This window comes from Lissotriton vulgaris, chromosome 6, assembly GCF_964263255.1.
Source record: "Lissotriton vulgaris chromosome 6, aLisVul1.2, whole genome shotgun sequence".
Lineage (NCBI taxonomy): Eukaryota > Metazoa > Chordata > Amphibia > Caudata > Salamandridae > Lissotriton > Lissotriton vulgaris.
Window position 1 is genome coordinate 17373468 of NC_141694.1, and position 22260 is coordinate 17395727.

Sequence of the window (22260 nt, forward strand, 5' to 3'; positions counted from 1 at the left end):
CCTTTGCTCTGCAGCTGGGAAGGATGTTTACCTAAACTACGAGACAGGAATGTATTTTTCGAGGAGCGGAGCAGATAACTTGAAGGCTGAATACTGTCTTGGCAAGCGAGCAGGCCGAGCCAGGCACCGCTAGCCGCGCAGGGAGTGAGTGAAAGGTCATGGATACAGATGCAGGTCCAGGCTGCAGCTTCCAGAGGCAGAAGGCAGAAAAAGGCTTGAATGGCAGAAAACAAGGCCCAACTCGCCAGGGCCAGAAAAACGTGAAAGTGCACCATGTAAAGACGTTGGCAAGGCACACTTAGGAACTGAATATCCGACCCATTCATGGTGGGTCTGAAAGAGGACATGTTAACGTTGGACGCAAATGTATTTGCGTCTTCATAGCTGGTTGTGGAGGGAACTTACATGTACTAGAAGCACGTACATGGAGCCGTTGGGGTCTACGATAGGGGACACAATTGACCATAAAAATTCATATTACCTCATTCCCTCCTTGTCCCCTACGGACCCTTCATGATATATCAATTCTCATTAATCTATCAATCTGTTCGTGTAACATCATTTGCTCTTCTTTCTTCTTACGGCGTTTTGAATGTGAACTTGAATGAGGAATACATGATGTGGCGCACAAGCCGCAAATCGCTGGCCCACACTGCAGACATAGGCAAAAACTGAATATTATAAGAAGGGCTATACCTAGGAAGGATAGGACTTTCCATCCCCAGGCTGACAACGTGGTCCAGAACCAACCGGACCAAGTCCAGGTGCCTGGATTCTGATGTATCAGACTTGCAATCTTATGAAGACGGGTAATGGCTCTATATACTGATGGCGCGTTTTCTGGAATGAAAACACAGCAGCTCGATCCGATGACTCTACAGGCTCCGCCCCTATCGGCCAGGATGACGTCAAGGACGAGACGATTTTGAAGAACAACAATCCGCATAGCAGACTGCTCCTCTGTTAAGTTACCTAGGGCGGAAGTAGTTTCATTCACTACAGCTTCAAGGGTTCTAGTTAATTTTCGTATCAGCTTACTATTAAAGACAGCACCTAAATAGGGGAAGAAACCTTTATTGAAATCTGTGTATTGCTCCCATGCCGTTTCAGTGTAGTCGACAATCGGGAGATCTCTCTGCGGTCTATTGTGGACTAGATGGGTATTCCTATGATAATCAGGAGGGGCTAGGAAAACGGGTGGCAGGAGGAATGCAATGTAACAGGTGCCATCCCAGTCTAGAGGTAAACGTATATATGCGGTATGACCACAAATGAAGCAGGAATGACGTGAAGCTTTGAAGGTAGACTTGCCCTTATCACTGAATTCGATCACAGTAGTACATTTACTATGACCCAGGTGTACTGAACCATTCTTTCTGACACATAATTCACCTTTGACTGGAAGTACGGACATGGCGGGCAAGACTGGTTCTGTTTCGGATTCAACACTGAGAATCATGAGGTTAAGTGTAAAGTTACCTAATCCATATACTTCATTTTCTAGATCAGTTCCTGTCCTTTTGGGGAGACCCTCCTTGTCAGGGAAACATACTTTATGCAAAACAGTGTTCAGGTTTCCCCATACCCAGTTACCCTGGTAAACTACAGAATCTGAATTCAAGGAATTAATCAAACTAAACCATGCACCACAGGATCCATTGTGTGTGAACGGGTACGGAAAAAGAGGCAGAACTCCCTTGTATTTCTGATAGGGAGGGAGTCGGCCACATATCCAACAATTTGTAGCGTTGCTGGTCTGATGGGAATGGTGTAACATACTAATGAATGTGTTGTTGCGCAGCACAAGTCTGTAAGACAATTCATGCGGGGGCAGTTCATTGAAAGAGTGTTCAGCAGCAACGTTGAAGGAAGAGTTTGCACGCTTGAAAATAGGGTAGTATATATGTAGAAGCACACTTGCAGCAATAATCATAAGGCTCAGAAAAAACATAATCAATAGTGTCACAATGCAGTGGCTGCGAAGAGATTTGCAATATTCACGTTTCTTGAGCTGTTTCTGTCTATCTCTCTCTCTGTTGGGGTCTAGGGGATACATGTCAGAAAACACGTCTAACCGATTCACCTAGGGGAGGACTTAAACAATTAAACTGTCTGACTTGCTAGACCTCAATTTTTCTTTATACTCCTGCTGTGGAGTTTTCTCTATCAGGGGAAGTTTAGAGTCCCTGGAATCTGGACAGTCCTTAGAGGGGGAGGGTGAGTCAGTCTTTGGCAGCAATGCATGAAATTTCTTCACGTGACTCGAATGAAGCCATCCTTTGCGGCCCTCCACCTTCACCGCGGTCCTGGTTGTAAGAAGTACCAACTTCGGCGCCTGCCAACGGGGCTCCAGCGGACTTTTCCTGTCGAAGTTCCTTACGAGGACGATATCACCCGGAACAACGTCATGCGGTTTCACCTCGGTGTTGTCGGGAAAGGCTGCAGCAACCTGTGAACGACATGATTGTAGTGCAGACATCAAGGAGGCAAGGTAATCTGTCAACATATTACAATCGACATCGGTAATTTTCCTAGGCAAAGGCGTCCCCCACATATTCGGCGGCCTACCAAAGACCACCTCGTACGGGGATAGCCCTGTTCTGGAGTGTGCGACCATTCTCATGTAAAAAAGGGCGACTGGCAAAGCTACGATCCAGTCGACACCTTTCTCCCTACAGATTTTAGCAAGACGAATTTTCAGGGTCTGATTGTGCCTCTCTACGAGACCTGCTGCTTCGGGATGCCGGACACAGTGGAACTTCCACTGATAGCCTAGCAGGAGTGATACCTGCTTCATAAGCTCAGACGAGAATGGCTGACCGTTGTCTGAGTATACGATACGGGGCAAACCATATCTGGGGAAAAATTCACGAACCAGCTGCTTGGCAGTGGTCGGAGCAGTGTAATCTGGGACTGGATATGCTTCTGTCCAACGGGAGAGTGCACATACAACTACGAGGACATATTTGAATCCTCGACAACGTTCCATCTGAATATAATCCATCTGGAGGACTTCAAAAAGGTGGTCGGGAGGATGAAATCCACCTTGCTCTACGGGAATGCTTTTACCTGGATTGAACTGACAACAAATCATGCAAGTACGCACTTTCTGTTTGGCTGCTGCTCGTAAATGTTTATTGAACCAGAGGTGTTGAATACTGTCTAACATAGCTTTTTCTCCTAAATGTGCTGGACTGTGTACTGTATTAATGATCACTTGAACCATGGAGTCGGGGAGAAACCATATAGATTTTCCCTTCGTCATCCATCCCTGTTCTGTCTGGACCCCTCCTAGTTCAACCCATTTCTTGATTTCGTCTGGTGTAGCATGTGTCTGTATGTCAATTACATCTAGGGCGGGATCCTTAACTGTCATGCAATGTGTCGGTGTCGTGACTATTGTCTTTGTCAGGTCAGTGGTGTGAATCTGATTCTGAGCTGTATGTTTTGCTGTTCGGTCTGCCAGGTCATTACCCTGGGAAATAGTATCTGTAACCTTTGTATGTGCCTTGCACTTCATGATGGATATAGCTGTAGGCAGATGTATTGCGTCTAATAGAGCTTGAATGAGAGGACCGTGTTGAATTTTGGCACCGTGAGAAGTCAAAAAACCTCTCTCTCGCCAGAGGACACCGAAATCGTGTACGACTCCGAATGCATAACGGGAATCTGTGTATATGTTAACTCTCTTGTTCTTGGCTTTAATACAGGCTTGTGTCAGAGCGATAAGCTCTGCTGCTTGGGCTGACAGGGTGTCAATACAATTTGTTTCAATGACTTCAGTTTCTGTTGTGACTGCGTAGGCGGCCACTAATTCTCCTGTACTTATTCTCATGCATGAACCATCCACATAAAGTGTCAGGTCTGGGTCTGGTAATGCGGTGTCTGTCAAGTCTTGTCTGGGTTTCGTCGTGATGGTAATAACTTCAATACAATCATGTGCCAATGGGTCTGTTTCAGTTAATGGCAGAAGTGTAGCAGGGTTCAATGTATTACAACGTATAATTTCTATGTGTGGCTGAAACAATGTCAATTCATAACCTGTCAGTCGTGCTATAGTCAAGTGTTGAGTCTGTGTTCGATTTAAAAGAACTTCCACAGAGTGTGGAACTTGTACTGTCAATGGATGTCCTAACACTATTGAATCACTTTGTCTGATTGCTAGAGCTGTTGCTGCAACTGATTTCAAGCACGCAGGCAGAGCCTGGGCTACTGGATCCAATGTACTAGAAAAGTAAGCACACGGTTTGTGTGAACCTGCTTGATCCTGCGTGAGTACCGATAATGCAGTACCTTCACGTTCTGTGACAAAAAGTGTAAAAGGCTTGCTGTAACATGGTGTCGCTAAAACTGGTGCTTGACATAAGGCTTTCTTTAAGTCGTCAAAAGCTTGTGTATGTTCCTGAGTCCAAGGGAGGACAGTCGAAGACGCTGCCTCCTGAGTTGTCAACTGTATGAGTGGCTTTGCTAGAAATGCATACTGAGGAATCCATTGTCTGCAGTAAGAAGTGAGGCCTATAAAGGCTCGCACCTCCTTTTGTGTCCTGGGTGGTAACATGTTTGCAATTAACTGGATGCGGTCAGGTGTTAGCTGTCTCCCCCATTTGGACAGCAAGTGCCCAAGGTACACCACTTGCTGAACACAGAATTGCAGCTTCGAAGGGGACACCTTGTGCCCCTTGTCAGCCAGGAAATGTAGAACCGACAATGACGCTAGTTCACATTCAGGTTCACTTCGGGCGGTGATCAGTAGATCATCAACATACTGGAGCAGGGCAGTGTTGTCAGGCATGTGAATGCTGTCGAGTTGTCTTTTCAGTGCTTGGCAATAGATGCTGGGGCTTTCTGTGAATCCTTGAGGTGCGCGTGCAAATTTGAAGCTTCGTCCATTTAAACAGAATCCGAAAAGGTATTGGCTTTCCGGATCAATAGGGACACTAAAGAAGGCGTTCTTCAGATCAATTACAGTAAAGAACGTTGCCTCAGAATCAATAGCTGTCAATAGAGATGAGATATCTGGGACTACAGGGTACTGCGGTACAATGCATTTATTCAATTCGCGCAAATCAATAACTAATCGATAGACTGGTGGTGCATGTGGATCAGTGCGTTTAAGAATTGGAATGATAGGGGAATTACATAAATTCGAGTTGGTTTATACAACCACACCTTGTGCAATGAGCTCGTCAATGATTTTCAGTAAAGCCACTACAGCATCTGGGGGTAACTTGTATTGTCGAATTCGTGGCAAAACAACTCCTGGTTTAAGTGTGACTCGATATGGTGTAATGTGCATACAACCTACATCAGTGGGGCCTTGCGCCCATAAATGAGCAGGTACATTCTGTAATCTGGGATCAATATCTCTCAACACATAGTGACCTTTAAAGTCACGCAAAAACAATCGTACTCCTTCCGGAGAACAGCAAATAACAGCTCCTAGAGCTTTAAGCGTCTTGATACCTAGCAAGTTTTCTGGACATGACTTTGTGAGCAATAAATCTGTAGTACGTGTTAATGGACCAACTGCAAGGGGAAGTGGTTGCGATACTTCATTAATAATAGGCTTGCCTGAAAAACCAAGGGAAACATTCTGTGAGCCTGAGAGGGGTGCCCCTGGGACCTCGTCATGACTTATCGTTGTTCGGCTTGCCCCTGTATCAATTAAAAACTTTCTGTCTTTCCCTAATACTTGACTGTGTACATAAGGACCCTCTTGATCTACAGGAACCTCAATAAGAGGCAAGCCAACTTCCCTCTCTAGGCTGTTTCATGTGTATCACTGATAATCGGGATAATCGGTCTGGGCATACTGGTACATCTGCTGAGATGCATGTTGTGTTGCGGCAATCGGTTGGGGCTGTGGTACCGCTACTGTCTGTACTGTCTGTTGTGAGGCTTGCATAGGCTGGATATTCTGGGGTACTTGTTGTTGGACCTGGTCCTGTCTAGGAGGACGCGGTCTCTCTTTCGTTTTTCCAGTAAGTATATTATGTTTCAGAACTGCACAATCGTTTATATAGTGACCTGGCTGTTTACAATAGTTGCATGTCCCTTTAACAGGAGCTGCTGAATTATTAGACTGTGTCGTGCCCTTTTTCTGACCGTCAGCTGGAACCGACTGGGCAACTAACATTTTCATTTTCGTGTCTTTCATACGTCTTTGTTCGTGATCATGTTCTTCCCTGATTCTATTCTGGTGGTACTGTAACATTTGTAACATTTGTGAAGGCGTATTTGCCTGCCATGTGCTCTCGACTTTCTGTACACGATTTTTAACTTGGGGCAGGGAATTCTCGACTAGCTTGGTTACAAAAAGATGTGGATATGACTCGCTACTTGCTTTCAGGCCACTATTGATACCAAAACATTTCTCAAATCGGGAATAAAAATCACTAGTGTCTTCATCGGGTTTCTGTTTACAGGCTGAGATTGCATCCCAGTCCTCCTTTTTAGTGGCTAATAAACGTGGCAATACTTGCACTAATAATCCTGGTAATGCTTTAGATTTGTCCCCAAGCCCTGTTCCTGGGGTTCGAGTATTTTCTTCGTTTTCTAATGCAGCCCATTCAATCTTATGCTCTCCCACCTCCCATTCTTTTTCTTTCAGTTTCTCGTAAATACCAGTAGGTAGTAAGACTTTCAATATTTTCATAATGTCGGGATAGGTATAATCACCCATGAGTAACATGTCTTTGATTTCACGGTGGAAACCTGCTGGGTCTTTGTCATGACTGGGCACTAATTTCTTCATTTCTAACAGTTCCATTTTAGTTATGGGCGTGTATACAAACACGCGTCTAAAAGTATTATCATCATTCCTAACTGGATGTACTTCTCGTAAGGGATTCTGTCTGTCTATGTAATACATTTTTCTTTCTGGAGGTGGAGCTGGAACAAACTGTGTGTTCAGAAAAGTATTATACCTGTGTCGATGTTCTAAAATTACTTTAATTAAATCGGTACCTAGACCTCTCCATCTATTCAAGAGTAGTTCTATTAAAATATCAGGTAGGGGACCTGGATCAGAATGTTGGCCTTTGAACAATATAATGAGATGTTGAATCATATATACTCCAGTTAATTTCTATTCGTCAGGTTAAAGGTTTAAAAAGGTCTGCGCTAAACCATCATCACTATATTTATCAGGACTGTCAGCCCATTGTACTGCTGACCTGGCTAATTCTTGTTCATCCATGGTATTGAGTACATGGTACCCCATGCGTTCTTGAAGTATTCTATCCGTCGCCTGAAATAGATGTTCAGGGGTCTTTGCGTTTGACATGGCAGCTTGAAAGATTCTTTTGCTTTCTGGACGTACCGGACGCATTGAATTATTAAAAGGTCTTCCCTTACCTACATATGCTATCATTTCTCTAGCTGGTAATTGTAATTGTCCTGTTGCCGTGTCTGGTTGTTCCTCCTCCGATAATTCATTCTTATCTGAATCTATTTCTATTTCAGGCTGTCTTCTTTCGTGTATCTGTTCTACTACCTTCCGGATCCTTCGATACATATTTTCTATGCAACTCTGTTTATCATGTTTTCCGTCGGCTATATTCTGACCCCATTTATTAAGTGCTTTCATTTCTTCCTGGTCTACACCAGGCCTATCCTGGTTTCTTATCAAACAGTTTATGAAGAATCGTAATATCATTTTCTGAGTGTCTACTTTCTGGTATGCCATGGCATCGCCAATACTTTCGGGACCTTCCCCCATTTGAACAAAATGATATATTCTGTCTAGATGATCAATCATTCCTGGTAATAACATTAGATAGTTTGCAACTCGTCGTAGACGTACTGATGATAGCATCATTCTGTCGTCTTTACCGGGTACTGGATCATATCTACAGTCTGTAAGAGGCTCCTTAAGTATGTCGTAATTCGCTGATTGAGGTGTACGTTGTTGTGCTAAATCCCTATAAGTCAATCGGTGTATTTGTGGCGGTGTTTGAAAACCTCCTGTCGCACCTCCCGAGGTGCCAGGTCCAAAAGGATTTTGTGGATGTATGATAGGAAGAATAGGTGCAGGAAGAGTCGGGAAAACAGGTGCAGGATGTAGAACGGGAAGAGGAGGTGGAGCGGGAGGAGGAGTCTGTTGTTGCGGAAGTGGGTGATTATCTCGGGGTGCAGTGCCGTCGGCAGGTGGTGTGCGTGGCGGCGGAGTATTAACATATTCGGGGGCTACATCGTCTAAATAAGAAGAAAGGAAAATGTCCTTTGAGGTCTTGTGACGTACTTTAGTTAGGAGCAATGGAGGGGGCAGATCTTTTGGCATTTCCGGGGTGGCCTTAGGTAAACCCTCGGCCAGAAGAGGATACATACCATTCATAAGAGTGTTTCGTTGTCGGTCTACTTGTTCTGTTTTTACTCGTATCCCCTCCTCAACTAATACGTCTTCACGGGCTTTGTCTGAATCCTCTTTACTTTTCTCTGCTTTTCTGAGTGATTTCTCTGTCCGTCTGTGTGAATCTTTAAGCCATAATTCAATGGCGTCTTTTTGTGACTGTCTGGCTTTCTTTTTCCATAACGCTTCTTCTACTCTCATGATGCACTCGGCATCCCATGTCCCAGCAGCGGGCCATCTCTGATTTTCTGCTAGATCTTTGGTATAGTCTACCCACAAATCGAGATATAATATGGCATCTAGGCCATGTTTGTGGTACATAAAGTGCCCTGGAGTGTCCCTAGGTGGAACGGGCACTGCCTCTTCTAGAATCCCTTTTCGAGTTCCTATCTGTCTTAGTTTGGAGAACAGCGGCATGTCTCAGCCGTGCTACTTGGTACTTGATACTTACTCGAGCTTGGACACAACTAATACAGTAAACACAATAATGTAGATCGAACAATCACTCATACCACGACACTTAAAACATACTAAAACATTTCAGAACGAACAATAATGATTAGAATAAAACTGGCTAATAACATACTGGATATACTGCTAAACAGTACAGATACACCGCTAAACAGTGCAGACCGGGTCTGTGTACCCAAACCCGTCTTGACCGGCACAAATTAATGCGCTCGTCTAGATGCCTCCCAGCAACGGTACTCACCGGGAAGCACGGAACAGAAGGCCTCGGAAACTCGATACTGGACTGGACCGGACTGGACTCGACTCGTGACGTAAGCACTTCAGAACTTCGGAACTGGTGGGCCTCCGGATACCTCAGACTTTACTCTCTCAGCTAGGCTCTGGTCGGGATCCTCCGCACTCCTCACCGCCTCGTCTGGGTGTCGATCGCAGCCTCAGTCACCTCCGTTGGCCTGAGGGAGATACAGGAAATCCTGCGGGTACGCGTAGTTGTCCGTCAGCGCTGTGGCAGGGGACCGGGCCTGCAACGCACCTCTGGCGCGTGGGGTGGGGGAGGGGTCCCGGTTCGGGCGACAATTATGTGGTAAATTTTAATTACCTATACGGAATTTATGCGGTAAAGTTCAATAAGAATAACTCAGTCAAAATGAAAAGGCAGAGTCCGTGGCATCTGAGGTTTAAAAGGGGTTTTATTCCTTAAAAGGAATTGGTTCGAACCAGGTAGCATGACCCATCGCCACGAGGGTTCAGGGTGGGAATTGCAATGGACATGTACAATGTTTTATTAACAGGATATCATATATATAGTCAATGCATACAGTAGTAATGAATGCAGAAGGCGTAACAGCTGAGAGAAACGAGATAAGAACAGAAATACGTAACAGAAGGCGTGCACTAGGGCGTACACGGAGGTGTGTGCTAGGAAAGTCACATAAAGGTGTCATAAGTGGGTGGATCCCTAGAAGGATCCTGCAGAGTCAGCAAAAACATGTGGCAGAGATGCGCGCGCAGCAGCATGACGTATGACTGACGTGCAACTGGGGGGTGAAGGGGACTTGACATTTAGCCCTACATGTGGAGACAGAAGTCTGGAGTGTCAGAACAACCTAATCCCAAATCATATCTAATATCTTGTTTGAGGAACTGTATTATCTAGAAGGAAAGGTCTCTCGGGCAGAGGCTATTCTATACTGACTACTAATGCGTGCATATGCGACTGCGTGTCTACGGGTAAAGCAAGGGGGCCATGGGCCTACCATGGTAACGGAAGCTATGAATTACTTGCATGGAGACAGAAAGGCCGGGCCCTTTGCTCTGCAGCTGGGAAGGATGTTTACCTAAACTACGAGACAGGAATGTATTTTTCGAGGAGCGGAGCAGATAACTTGAAGGCTGAATACTGTCTTGGCAAGCGAGCAGGCCGAGCCAGGCACCGCTAGCCGCGCAGGGAGTGAGTGAAAGGTCATGGATACAGATGCAGGTCCAGGCTGCAGCTTCCAGAGGCAGAAGGCAGAAAAAGGCTTGAATGGCAGAAAACAAGGCCCAACTCGCCAGGGCCAGAAAAACGTGAAAGTGCACCATGTAAAGACGTTGGCAAGGCACACTTGGGAACTGAATATCAGACCCATTCATGGTGGGTCTGAAAGAGGACATGTTAACGTTGGACGCAAATGTATTTGCGTCTTCATAGCTGGTTGTGGAGGGAACTTACATGTACTAGAAGCACGTACATGGAGCCGTTGGGGTCTACGATAGGGGACACAATTGACCATAAAAATTCATATTACCTCACCCTGAGTGCAGGGGGGGGGGGGGCTCTGCCAGGCACGAGGGTAAAACAGAAGACATTAATCACAGTCTTTAAATAACTCATAAATGCAGGATTGTGTTTTGGGACCAAATCAATCCTTTTTACGCACTGAAAGATCAATTGGTTAATGTGATCGATGACTGTAGATATCTGTGTGTGAAACTTATCAATGACCTGTATTTATAGTGCTACGAAGCCTCATCCTGCGCCTGCAAGCGCTGTGAATAGATGCAACTCCTTACTTTAAAATTGTGATACACTAAGGGACATTGGGGCAGATGTACAAGCCCCTTGCGCCACTTTTGCGTCACTTTTAACATGGGAGAAGTGACGCAAAAGTGGCGCAAGGGGCTTGTACATCTGCTCCATGGAACTTCGTGGCACAGGGCAGCGCAACAAGTTACCTACTGCGCTGCATCACTGGGAGAGGGCAGTGCACCGTCCCTGTCCTATCTCCCTGCTCTGGTGCTATTTTGCAGCCTAGCGCCAACGTGGGCCCCCTTGGCGGGCACCAAGGTGCAAGGGGGCCCCCATTGCATGCAGGAATGTTTTTGAGCAGGAAGGGGCAACCTTCCTGCACAGAAACAATCCAGAGGGTGTTTTCCTCTTTCTATGTGTGCTGCAAAATGAACTGGTCTGAGCAGACGTTAGTTTTTGGAGATATTCGCGCTTAGCGCGAATATTTCAAATGCTACGCCTGTGTTGATAATAGGCGATAGCGAGGTTAGCGACTGCTTTCAGTCGCTAACAGGTTGGGAACGCCCACTTTGCATGTCATTAGCGATAAATATCGCTGACATGCAAAGCGGGACCCAAACCGCTCGCTATCGCCTACAAGCTGTCGCTAACAGCAGTTAGCGACAACTTGGTAATAGGGAGATAGAATTATCGTCGCTTAGCGGTTGAAAACGGCCGCTAAAGCGGCGATAATTCCCTATCACCCTTGATAATATGCCCCGCAGTGCTTTATTTGGGCTGGTACTGCCCGGTACGAAGTACTGGCACTTTTTTATTTTGAGAGGGAGAGTACCGGCACTTCTCAAGAGAGACCTAATACTTTTAATTAGAGAGTACCGGCACTTCTCAAGAGAGACCTAATACTTTTAATTGGAGAGTAACAGCACTTCTCAAGAGAGACCTAATACTTTTAATTGGAGAGTACCGTCACTTCTCAAGAGAGACCTAATACTTTTAATTGGAGAGGACCTGCACTTCTCAAGAGAGACCTAATACTTTTTTTTTTTTTTCTCTGTTTAATAAGGTTTTTATTTATGTTTAAGAAAGATAGTACAGTATAATATAACAGCATGACATGGAACAGAACCAATATGCAATAATCATAAAAGATAAGTAGAGATGAAAAAGGTTCATAGAAAATATGAAATGGAAGAAAATAGTGGAGAAAAAGAAAGAGAGGAAAAGAAGGGAGAAAAAGAAGAAGAGAGAAGAAAAAAGAAAAAAAAAAGGGAGGGAAAGGTTAGGGAAGGGGAGGAGAGGATAAGAAGGTGGAGAAAGGTAGCCAGATGAGGTCAGTTTTAATTTTTAAGGTGACAGAAGAGGAGGAAGCAATTGCAATTCTGTGCTCATCACATACAAAATTCCACCATGTATGCACAGACAGTTTAGAGTTATCCTTCCAACAAGACAAAATCACTTTAAGGGCAGTTGCAATGAGAAGATCAAACAATTTAGCGTTATGAGAATGTAAATCCAAAACATCAGATAAGGAACCTAAAAAAATATGCAACGATGAAAATGGTTCAGAGAAATGAAAAATACGCATGCAATATTTCCAAACTGCGTTCCAAAAAGTGAGAACTGATGGGCAATCAAATAAGAGGTGAGTAAGTGTGCCTGGGTGAGAGGAACAGGACCAACAAAGGGGTGAGGAGGAAGGGGAGAATTTTGTTATGCTTACGGGGGTAATAAGAGCTCTATGGTATATAAAAAAAAGTGACTGAGTAATACGGGCTGAAATCGAAGTCTTAAACAGTTTAGACCATAAGCGATCCCAAACATCCACAGATAACGAGAAAGATAAATCATTTTCCCAAACATTTTCAATAACAGTTTTAGGCCTAAGGCCAACATTCTCTAATAACAGTTTATAAATTAACGCAGCTTTGGGAATTTGATGAGTAAACTTAGTATATAATGGAGTGGAAGGAGTAAGGGAAGGAAGGGAATCAAAAGTAGGAAGGGTAGAAAGGTGAGATAAAATGGCAGAAGTAATAATGTCAAAATCTTTGCGAAAATGTGCAGGTAAATCAAACATAGTTTGCATTATATCAAATGAAATAATAGATGAATCAGAAAAAAATTGGTACACAAACATAATATCCTTTTCTTTCCAATACTTGAAATAGAAAGATTTACCCTTGTACTTAAGATATTTGTTATACCAGACGCTTGAGGCAAGAAAAATTTGTAGTGGGGACAAGTCTTTCGAGAAAATATTATGCAACAGGGTATGTGAGTATTTCAGTACAGGGTGTATGGTCAAGAATGAACAATTTGACATGAAAAGGGTGTGTTGGAAAGAAAAATCTTTTAACAAGGACCTTTCGACAGCAATCCATCTGGGTAGAGGGGTATCATGGAAATCGAACGCCAATGAGAAGGCTTGTTTTAATAAAAAGGCAGAATGGTACAATTGAAAATCAGGAAAGCGGACTCCACCTTCAGGTTTTGGACGTATAAGTTTATGTAATGAAATACGAGGTCTTTTATTATTCCACAGAAATTTGGAGCAGATGGAGTTCAGCCGATTGAAATATAATTTAGGGATTTTCACAGGTAGCATGGATACAGTATATAAAATATGTGGAGAAATCATCATTTTGATAGTGTCTAAACGACCCCACCAGGAAAGGAAAAGGGGAGACCATAATTGAAGGAGTGATTGGATCTTTTGAGTAAGGGAGGAAAAGGTCAGTTTGAGTGTGTCACGCAAGGTAGAGGAGAACCAAATTCCCAGGTATTTGATCTTAGAGGGACACCATTCAAAATCCGTCGATGCAAACATATATTGGTAACAAGATGAGTTAAGGGGTAGGACCTCCGTTTTAGAAAGATTAAGCTTATAACCAGAAACAGAGGAGTATAAGCGGACTTCTTCTAAAAATGGAGGAAGGGAAGACACAGGATTAGCCATGTAAACCAGGACATCATCGGCATAGGCTGAAATTTTTGTCTCAATCGAGGACTGTTTGAACCCTTGAATTAGGGGGTTAGATCGGATTTTAGTGAGGAAGGGTTCAAGGCAAAGAATGAAAAGTAAAGGGGAAAGAGGGCAGCCTTGTCTTGTACCTCTGGCTAAGGGGAAGAATTTTGAGAATTGATTATTAACAAAGACACTAGCACGGGGAGCAGAATATAGTAGTTTAACTAAGGAAATGAAGTGGGGGCCAAACCCAAACCAATGTAATGTTTTAAACATGAATTTCCAATTAATTCGGTCAAACGCCTTCTCAGCGTCTAAGGATAGGGCAGCTAGAGGAACTTTGGATCGTTTACTGTAGGAGATAATATTGGCAAAAACACGGGCGTTGTCAGCAGCAAGTCTACCTTTCACAAAACCGACTTGATCAGTTGTGATTAGCAGAGGAATAAGGGATTCAAGGCGGGTCGCTAAAATTTTGGCAACAATTTTACAATCGTAATTAATAAGGGAGATGGGACGATAGTTTTTACATAGGGAATGGTCTTTATCCGGTTTGGGGATTATGATTATTAGGGCATCCAAAAATGAGCCAGATGCTTTGGCATTTGCGATAAAGGAGTTAAAAAGTTGTAAAAGATGAGGGACAAAAATAGAGTGCATGTTGGCGTAAAATTCAATTGGGAGACCATCGGGACCAGGGGCTTTCGCTTTCTTGAGGGAGGTGATTGCATTGAGAATTTCCTGAGGGGTAATTGCAGATTCTAATTGATGGAATTCGGTAGGGAGAGAAGGGGGAGGGGGAAGGTCTTTGAAGAAGCGGGAAAGGTCATCATCATCAGGGTGCGTGTCATCAGTATATAGAAGTTTATAGTAGTTATGGAAAACTTGTGCAATATCCTCATCAGCGGAGACCTTTGTATTGGTTACCTCATTGAGAATAGAGCCAATAGATTTACGCTCAGATTTAATTTTGAGATAGTTTGCTAACATTTTCCCCGCTTTATTCTGTCCCCCATGATATTTAGATTTGACCTTCAAGAGGGTATTGCAAGCTTCAACCGTGGCAATTTGATTAAGGTCAGATTTAGCTTTAATAAGTTGCTGGAGAGCTCAGGATTCTTGGACGAGAAGTAAGAGTGTTCCAGGGTCTTGATGTTGGAAAGTTGGGCGGTGTATTTATCTCAATTGAGTTTCTTTTTCCGAGATACATAGGAAATTGTGAAGCCTCGTAAAGCAGCTTTAAAAGCATCCCAATTATTTGAAACTGACGTGTCTTGGGGTAAATTGAGGGCGAAGTATTCGGAGATAAAAACCTTAACTTTAGACATAAATACAGAATCGGAGAGAAGGAAAGTGTTAAGTTTCCAACGATTGAAAGAGGAGGAGGTTTGGGCTAGGTCAAAAGTGACATAAACAGGTGCATGATCCGAAAGAAAAATAGAACCAATTTCAGATTTCTGAATTGCAGGGAGAAGGGATTTACTGACTAGGATATAATCAATTCTGGACCTGGTGTGGTGAACATTGGAGTAAAATGTATATTCGAGTGAATTTGGATTACATGTTTTCCACACATCGAAGAGGGGGCGTGAGGCGATGGCTGATTGGAAGGCTTTATGTGTCTTATCCGGCTGGAATTTGGAGGAAGATAGTCTATCTGAGAAGGGGTCTATCCATTGGTTAAGATCACCAGCTAAGACAATATTAGGGCAGTCAATGGAGGAAATGAGGATTTTGACATCAGACCAAAATTTGGGGTCAGGGCGAACAGGGCCATAAATATTGAGGAGCACCATAGTTTTGTTTTGTATAGTCACCTTTGACATAACCCAACGACCCTCTGCATCCGATTGAGAGGATAGAATTTGAACATCCAAACCTTTACGAAATAATATAGCAACACCACCTTTTTTATCAACAGCCGGAGAAAAAATAACTTGACCCACCCACGCCCTCTTAAGTTTCAATGATTCGACATCAGTACAATGCGTTTCTTGGAGAAAAGCAATCTGAGCGTTTAACTTGGATAAATGGGACAATACCTTTTGACGTTTAACAGGGTTGCCGAGACCACGAACATTCCACGTAACAAAGTTACACATGATGGAAGGCAAGGGAGGAGGGTAACAACTGGGTCCAATACACTGCAGGTAGGGAACAACAAGGAGAGACAATGGAGAGAAACATGTCAGAAGTGGGATTCAAATACGCAATATAAACAACGGCAATACAAATCGGGTAAAAATAGAGAGACTGTAGACGAGGAAGCATCATATTCAGTAGGAGAGGTGAGGAGAAACAATGAGGAGTACTAGAGTTAGTAGTAAGAGAGGAAACAAGTGACATAAAGAAGAGAACGGAGCACAAATGAGCAAGGGATAAACATGAATGGCCTGTGAAAAAAAGAAGAAAAAGAAGAGAGAAAAAAAGAAGGAAATAGATAAGAAGCAGATCAAGGCAAAGACGCCAGATCTGAGAAAAAAGAGAATGGTTAGGTATTAGGAGCATGGAGACGCCAACGCGAGCGTCCACTCCATAGAGCAAGGACAACGCGGGAATATAGATAGGAGATATTCAACAAGAAGATAATTCGTAGTAAAAAAAATGACACAAAAGAGATCTGGACAAGGCCACAACAGTCGTCATGACAGAAGAAAAGTGAGTGCAGAATTTAGAAAGGAGTTATTTTCAGTCATTAGTGTCCATCGTGGAAGTAGAGACGGTTTGTAGATACTCTCGAAGCTTCTGCGGATCATCAAAGGTACGGGAACGACCATTGTGTGTTATTTTGCAGAGGCAAGGATGAAGAATTCCATATTGAATGCTTAATTCCCTCATACGTGGACGTAGATTGAGGAACTCCTTACGGCGTGCATTCGTAGCATTCGATAAATCCTGGGCTATGAAGATGGTGTGGCCTGACCAAATAAGGCGACGTTTCGCTTTTGCAGCTTTAAGAACAGTCATCAACTCAGTGAATTCCAGAAAAAGTAGAATAATGCCTCTGGGTTTGGTCGGATTAGATGTTGGACGTCCCAAACGATGAGCACGCTGTATGTTTAGGGGAATAGATTCCGGTTGGAGCTCTAAAAGTTCGTAGAGGAATTTGCGGATGAAGGACACCATATCACCCTCCCCAAGGGACTCCGGAACACCATAAATGCGGAGGTTATTCCGCCTGTTACGATTTTCAAGGTCCTCAGTATGAAGCTTCAACTGCTGTATCTCCTTTTCAAGAACCGGAATTTTTGTAGAGACATCCTGGACGTCACTAATGCGTTGTTCTAGTTGCAAGACTTTATTTTCCATGACAACCCATCTATCTTCTATCTGCTTGAGCTTCTCATTGGTTGCCACCATGAAAGGTTGTAGGCCACGGACCTCTTCCAGAATGGAATCCAGCACGGGGTTCTGAGAGGAGCGAATTGGAGATGGAGGGTCATTCTTAAGGCGTTTCGGTGTGGTACCGGTGACAGACGCTCTCGCATGACCTGCGTTCTGAGACATGATGCCAACAGAGGGGCAAACTGGGAGGACGCAGGAATAAAGGACACACCGTGACAATAGGTTTGTTGAGACCCTATGAACCAAGGTATACGAAGTGCTGGAAAGAAGAGGTCATGTAGGAGAACCCATGTGGCAATGGAGAAGCAATACTGCAAACCTACATGGTATGCATCGAAATGTAGCAAAATTCAACTTATTGCGCAGCCAGAGAAACCATCCAGGAATATGGTATTAAGGAGACAGCAAAGCGTCCATGAAATAAGGTACTGAAGGTAAGTATTAAGTGCACCATGAAGGGTTAACAGCGTAGGAGAGGAAGGTATGAGGTAGTGCGCAAGGAGCACCTCAAAATGGCCGCCAAGATGAATTGTGATAGGAATCAGAAGACCTGAGGAGAACTTTGGCGGTAAAAGTCAAGAGAACGTAGTGGTAGTAGGAGATGCATATCTTGGCACATACCTTTTCCCAAGGTGAACAATCAGCGTAGTAGCCGGGCCATTGGAGCTGTGGAAAAGCCAGATACCGGGACGCGAGTGCGGCGGCACAAAATGGTGGCCGCCCGCGTCCCGTGACAAGTAGAGATGAAACTGCGGCCAAAAGATAGGAATTCGGCAATTACGAGCGCCGCTGAAGCTCGTATGACACGGGGACCATGTTCCGCCGTGGAATGAAGCCGTTTGCCAGACTCCGTGTGCGGAGAAAAATACAGTAAAACTGTCAGGATTCCCGCGTAGGTCCGGAGCTCACGGGTGAAGCGCCATCGCACGCCGGTGCGTAAGCCACGCCCCCTGAGACCTAATACTTTTAATTGGAGACTACCAGCACTTCTCAAGAGAGACCTAATACTTTTAATTGGAGACTACCGGCACTTCTCAAGAGAGACCTAATACTTTTAATTGGAGAGTACCGGCACTTCTCAAGAGACACTTAATACTTTTAATTGGAGACTACCGGCACTTCTCAAGAGAGACCTAATACTTTTAATTAGAGAGTACCGGCACTTCTCAGAACCAAGCAAGCAAGTACTCTGGGACGGAGTACCTGCACTTGTATTTTTCCATTTCAAGCACTGGAAGAATTATCTGTGGCTGTCCACACACCTTTCGACCTGTGTGTTTCAAGGAGCAGACCTGGGTCCTCCCAGTCCATAGACCAGTGGGGGTCCACTGTATGTCTAGGAAGGCCAGAAATGGATCAGGATAGTTACTTAGGATAAATGGCATTTCATTTATTTAAACGGAACTCTTACAGCAAATGGTTGTTATGAAAATCTGTCACAGATTCTGCAGTCCTCCAGGAACTTAGGACACCCCTAGTTTACCTACAGCGCAAACACAACCCAAGGTATGGGAGAGCTTTACATTAGCACTAGTTACATTACACAAGAACACATTCTTTCTTGGTAGGCACGAGGAAATTGAGTGATTTGCCCAGGATCACAGGAAGTTGAAACGAGACATGAACTAGACCCGAACCTTGTTCTCCAGTTCTAAAGTCGGCAGCTCTGGCCTTTATTCCACGTCCTTGCTTTAACAGTTTGTGTAAGACTTGACATATATATAAATTCTGCAATACCAAATACAACTGTTCCGCCACAGGGCGTCCGATCTCAGTATAAGCAATATGGAATAATTAATATTTAATAATGTACGCATCAATGTGCACTGTATATAGTTACACAACATAACCTGTGCCGGATGATTCACCTAGCATATCGCTGTCCTCCTGGGGCATAGGCTGGAGTCATCTGTGCAAGCGTGAGGGATAGCTCTGCTGTTTGTGACGTGATTCGCGTAGAATGTATACACAGCCTCACGGCAGCTCCCCTCTGTACCCGTGAGCCGGGGCTGTGTCCACCCGGTCAACCATCCTGTTGTCTGGACGGTTTCCAAGCATCTTCCTGAATGTTTGTTGTCTCAGAAGAGATGATGAAACATCTGCTGATAGCTACGCTGTCTCATGAATCCAAGCATATATCAAACAGAAAAATAATGCCTCGGGATAAATACATCAAACATAGGTCGGAAAGATACTTAAATTACCTTTCCCTACTATTTAATCTTGAGATCTAATCTAATAATTTAATAAAGATCACTAACCACTGGTTGACCCAAAACAAATATCAAATGTTTTAGATTTACTGAGAAAAAGTGTTCTTCTGATCGGCATCATTTGTACCGGGACGCCATTGTTTTTTCATTGCCATCTCGTGTCAAACACTTCCACATGACCCAGCTGGTCGTTTTTGCTGATGCCTGAGGAAAATCTAACTAACACGACAACAGCCATCTTGCAGTCTGCATTTCTGCCCAGGAACTGTCACACACCCAACCCCCCTGTTCTCTGCAGTTCAACTGAAAGCCACGAGACACTCAGACCCTGAGTAAATGATTTATTTTCCATCGCCTGCTCCTAGCCTGGTAAACATTCTTGACACCGTGATCAGGTTATCTGGACAATGGTCTGACTCGGACCTTGATCAGGTTGATTAAACAATGACTTGAAAGACTGGGCTTTGATCAAGGCAATTGAACAAGGACCGGAAAGACTAAGCCTTGATCAAAGCCGAGTGAACAATGATTTGTGTACCAAGCCTTGACCAGGTCACCATCTGCAAACATCGTCTTGTTGTAAATTGACAGCAATGGGTTAGCATTAGCAGAAGCCATCTTGTATTTAGAAGTTATCTTATCCACTTTGTGAAAGCCATTTTGTATTTCTGGCAGCCATTTTGTTTGCCATGTGCTTGCCGGATCACTGAAAAAATATCAAATACAAAAATATAGACGGAAAAAATATTGAAGTAAAAATATCGAAAGACAAAATATCGAAATCCTATCTACAAACAGGTAAGTACAAAAATATTGAATCAAAAATATCGAATAAATATATATACTTAATACAAATATTGAATTTATTAAAATAATTTAAAAATAATTTAAAATTAATTAAATAATATCTATAATTAATTAAAACATACTTAAAATACTTAAATAACTGAAACATTATTAAATAATTAATTTAAGTTAAAAACAAATTTAACACACGCATATATATATCAACATAATATTAATTACAAATATACAATATTTTTACTGTAGCATAGCAAGAGGTTAAAATGTACTATTACCACTCCAGCAACTGCTACATTAGGGTAAACATTGGATAGCGTAGGGGTAAAAATTACTATTCCCACTCCAGAGGGTGCAACAGTGGGGAAAGCGTTAGATAGGGTAGGGGTAAAAATTACTATTCCCACTCCAAAGGGTGCCACAGTAGGGAAAGCGTAGGATAGCGTAGGGGTAAAAATTACTATTCCCACTCCAGAGGGTGCAACAGTAGGGAAAGCGTTGGATAGCGTAGGGGTAAAAATTACTATTCCCACTCCAGAGAGTGCAACATTAGGGAAAGCGTTGGATAGCGTAGGGGTAAAAATTACTATTCCCACTCCAGTGAGTGCAACAGTAGGGAAAGCGTTGGATAGCGTAAGGGTAACATTTACTATTCCCACTCCAGAGAGTGCAACAGTAGGGAAAGCGTTGGATAGCGTAGGGGTAAAAATTACTATTCCCACTCCAGAGAGTGCAACAGTAGGGAAAGCGTTGGATAGCGTAAGGGTAAAAATTACTATTCCCACTCTAGTGAGCTTAACAGTAGAGAAAGTAAATATTTAATATATTAATGAATATACAATAAATATCAATACCAATAAAACATTAATTAAAAGTAAATACCAATTTAATACAATATAATAATTAATCAATTAAAACAATATTAATTATTAAAATTCATTAACTATTAATACAAATTAATTACCAATTTACAATTAATTAATTAAAAAATAAAATGTAATTACCAATTAATTCAAAATAAACACCAATAAATAAATAAAAACATTTAATTAATTACAATTAAATAACTTCCCACCCTATTCCCCTATAAACCCACAACCCGATACGGAAAATAAATACATTAAATTCACTTAATTATTAACGAATCCATTAATAAAATATATTTACCAATTAAGAATTAATTAATTACCAATTAAAAATTAATTAACAATTTTTTCAAATAAATACCAAAATATAAATTAAAATATTTCGTTAGATAAAATTAAATTACTTCCCACCCTATTCTCCTATAATCCCACAACCCGCTACAGAAAATAAATTAATAAAATTCACATCATTATCAATTAATCAATTAATATAAATTAATTACCAATTAAGAATTAATGAATTACCAATTAAAAATTAATTAACAATGTATTCAAAATAAATACCAATATATAAATTAAAATATTTAATTAATTATAATTAAATTACTTCCCACCCTATTCCCCTATAAACCCACAACCCGCTACAGAATTAAATTACGCAAAAATTAAATAACATAAAATTAATTACTTAAAATAAATTACCAAAAAATATACACTTTGCACATATATACTAACATACAAAACACTTTAAAAAATTCGATATTATTAAAAATTCGATGATTTTAATAACCTATATTATATACTTCGATATTTTGACTTTCTATATTGATAAAAATCGATATTACATTACTTACCTTAAAAACAATATTTTTGATGACTATATTCTGTCCATTCGATATTTTGTCCATTCTATATTTTGAAGTCGATATTTGTGTAATTCGATATTTTGTACTCGATATTTTGTTTGTATACTGTGCTCGCCATGTGCTCTGTCCTTCCTTTCTGTTAACTGCTCTTGAAATCTGCCTAGACACAAACTATATTTAGCATCTTCCACCTTCGCACATGCCCAGAAGGGCCTAGCTAGTAGAATGCACCTGCTTCTCTAGTGTAGCTGTCAGGCTATTTTTGCTGCTGTATGGAGAAGTAACTCTCCTCCCACTTTGTTGAGCAGGCAGATCTTGTATGCCCATATTAGTCATTTTGCATGCTTACATGAGCCAGGACTGCCCCTTGGTCTT